This window comes from Capsicum annuum, chromosome 4 (genome assembly GCF_002878395.1).
Source record: "Capsicum annuum cultivar UCD-10X-F1 chromosome 4, UCD10Xv1.1, whole genome shotgun sequence".
Classification (NCBI taxonomy): domain Eukaryota; kingdom Viridiplantae; phylum Streptophyta; class Magnoliopsida; order Solanales; family Solanaceae; genus Capsicum; species Capsicum annuum.
The window spans coordinates 152,158,806-152,162,196 of record NC_061114.1 but is presented as its reverse complement, the minus strand read 5'-3'; the positions used below and the strand labels follow the sequence as shown (position 1 = coordinate 152,162,196).

Sequence of the window (3,391 nt, the reverse complement as noted above, 5' to 3'; positions counted from 1 at the left end):
GTTTTGGAATTGAAAGGTTGCAGTAGATGATAATTTGAGGAGATGGGGAATAGAAGGACCTACTAGGTGCTGGTGTTGCACCATGCCAACTCAAGAAACAACTTCATATGTGTTTCTTAAGTCTGGTACTACTAACAGGACATGGTCCTTTTCTGCTTCTTTTGCAGGAATAAGCATGGCAGGACAAAGCATTAGAGAACTTATCATGAGATGGTGGAATGCTGAAGTTTCTGGAAAAATTAGAACATATTATCAAGCTATTCCAATCTTGATTTTATAGGAACTATGGAGGAGAAGGAATAACTCAAGACATGAAAGGAAAATATTGTCTACTCATTTGGGATTAGTCAATATTCAAAGAAATATTGGACTCTTACTAAGAGTGAGGAATCCAGGACAAAATTTTCCAATTATGTGGCTAGATATTCTTACTGAATTGGAGCAGGGAAGACCTAAACTGAGAGTCATAAAAGTGGAATGGAGATTTCCAGATGAAGGATGGTTGAAGTATAATACAAATGGGGCTTCAAAAGGTAATCCTGGGGTGAGTTCTGCTGCATTTTGTCTAAGGGATCATAAAGGAGATCTAGTATATGCTGAGGGAGCTAAAATTGATGACATTACAAACACTAAAGCAGAAGATGTGCTATTCTAAAAGAAGCTATTCATTGTGGACATTCCAAACTCAATAAAGTCATTATTCAAACAGATTCTTTGTTTATGTTTAAGATATTGACTAAGGAATGGGTTTGTCCTTGGAATTTGATAGAGACAATGGAACAAATCACATTAGAGTTGATACACAAGCAAGTAATTTTTCAACACATGAGGGAAGGGAATCAGTTGGCAGATCATCTAGCAAATGCAGCAATAGAAAAAGGGAAATTTTAGCATATCTTCATTTCAGCAGTTGGAATTACAAAGCAGGAAGATTTTAAATAGTAACAAGCTACAGTGCCCTTATATCAGATTATCAACAGCAAAATCATGAGAAGGCTGAAGGCGACAGATACTACCAAAGACTACAAGCATTTATTTACAAGCCAAGAGGCCAATAGTTATAACCAAAAGCTGACTAGCCTATACAAATTCAACCATTAAAAATAAGAAGGGATAAAGGTCAAGTGAAGTCTAAGCAGCTAATACACCTGGGCACAGATGGCAATCCAATAGTTGTGTGGGTTCGAGCTTCTCTGTATCTTCATCCACGCTACAATTATCAACAAAAGAGAGTTAAGGTGAAGAAAAAGCAAAAGATGAGAAGAAGATGACGAAGAATACCTGGACATGCAATCAGTTCCAGGAACCTTTGACCCTCAAATCAGCACCAAAATCAATAATACAACCCATCCAACAAAGATCTCAGTTGAAACAACAAAGAGAAGTTAATGTAGCAATCAATAAGGGAGAAGAAGAGCTACTCAAACGGAAGTCTAGAAGAAGCTTAGTTTAAAAAGCTGATATCAAAACACATCTCTATAGTCCAAGGCACAGTATTGTTGATCCACAGCAAGAACAAGAGGAATTGGAGATTCAGGTGATGTTTCTCTATTTTTCACCTAAGAAGCTGAAGGAGAGGCGGAAATTAAGGGGAGGGAATGAATTAGGAAACCCTAGGGATACATTTATATGTCTGGAGAAAATGGGGATGGGCCGGGTATTTTGTATAATGGAATGGACCCTTACTTTTCAGAATAATGATGGGTAGGTCCATCTTTTTAAATACTACTTTTGTTGAATTTTGATAGAATTATCAATAATATCCAAAAATAAATTTTAAAAAAAACGGGAGGTGAGCCTCTATTTCATCCACTCTACCCTCATTCGATGAGTGACATCCTCGTCAATCTCTCCGTTCTCCTGAATCAGACCCTATGTACTTGAAATTATCTCTCTTATTAATAGAATGAGTATAAGCTTAACAACCACATCTGGCTCATAAGACACCTGGCTAAACTTACACTCCAAATATTTCGTCTTGGTCCTACTCAACCTAAACCCTTTAGACTCAAGGGTTTGCCTCCAAGCCTCCAATTTAGCATTAACTCCATTACGCATCTCATCAATCAAAATCACATCATCTGCAAAAAGCAAACAGTAAGGCACCTCACCTTGAATTTGCCGCGTCAAAACATCCATCAACAAGGAAAAAAGAAATGGACTGAGCGTCGATCCTTAGTGTAATCCTATCAAGAGAGAAAATTGCTTTGAGTCCCCTTCCCCGGTCCTAACCTGAGGCTTGGCTCCGTCGTACATAACCTTAATCGCCCTAACATACACCAAAGGTACACCTCTATTCTCCAAACATCTCCACATAATTTCCCTAGGAACTCTATCACAGGCCTTCTCTAAGTCGATAAACACTATGTGCAAATCCTTCTTCTTTTTCCTATACTATTCCACCAGTCTCTGAACTAGATGGATGACTTCAGTAGTCGAGCGTCCTGGCATAAATTCAAAATGGTTTTTAGAAATAGTCACAATCCTTCGCAACCTCAACTCTACCACCTCTCTCAAACCTTTATAGTGTGGCTCAATAACTTGATACTATTATAATTATTAAATCCTGTATGTCACTCTTATTCTTATACAACGGAATCATCGTACTCAACCTTCAAGCCTCGACATCCTCTCCGTCTTGAAAATACTGTTAAATAACTGAGCAACCATTTCATACTCACCCCTCTTGTGCACTTTCAAAAATTTATCGAAATCTCATTTAGTTCCGTCGCTCTACCTCTACGCATCCTACGAATAGTCTTCTTAACCTCCTCAACCTTAATGCGACTACAATAACTATAATCACGAAACCTCTCGATATGCTCCAAATCCCCAAAACAATGCTAAGTATCCCTTTCTTTGTTCAGGAGCTTATGGAAGTAGGACTGTCATCTTTTTCTAATACGACCCTCAACCACCAAAACTTTGTCGTCCACATCCTTAATACACTTCACTTGATCAAGGTCCCAAGTCTTCCGCTCCCTAACCTTGGCTAGCCTATACAACTTTTTATCCTCACTTTTTACTATCTAGTGTTGCGTATAAACTTTCGAAAGCTGCATCCGTAGCTATCGTAATCCAAAGTTATGGCATGAAAAATCCTGAATCTAACAATAATAGGAAAAAGGAATAACGGTAAGGTGTTGAAACTCTGAAAACTATCTGGCTGATCCAAAGTCTTCTTTAAAATGAGTCCAGGTGGAATTGTTTGTCAGTCTCGAAATTATTCTTTTTACTGGTTAGAGTGTATGTTGCACGTTTACCCTTAAATACTTAGGAAAGTACTAAAATGACCACAAAAATTGGCTCAAATTTAGTCATAATTGTAAAATAACTGCAATGGCCTTTCTTTTTTAAAAAACCAGTAATTTTTTTCTTTGTTTTAATCAAA

General features: G+C 37.6%; 1 long non-coding RNA gene across 1 annotated transcript; it reads right to left on the bottom strand.

Annotated features, from left to right (window-relative positions):
- Positions 1 to 873: 873 nt before the first annotated feature.
- Positions 874 to 1,800, bottom strand: LOC107867934. Its single transcript, XR_001673456.2, has 2 exons — positions 1,282 to 1,800; positions 874 to 1,210 (listed from the first exon to the last, which is right to left on the bottom strand). It is a non-coding gene; the product is annotated as an uncharacterized LOC107867934 (long non-coding RNA).
- Between the last annotated feature and the right edge of the window lie 1,591 nt (positions 1,801 to 3,391).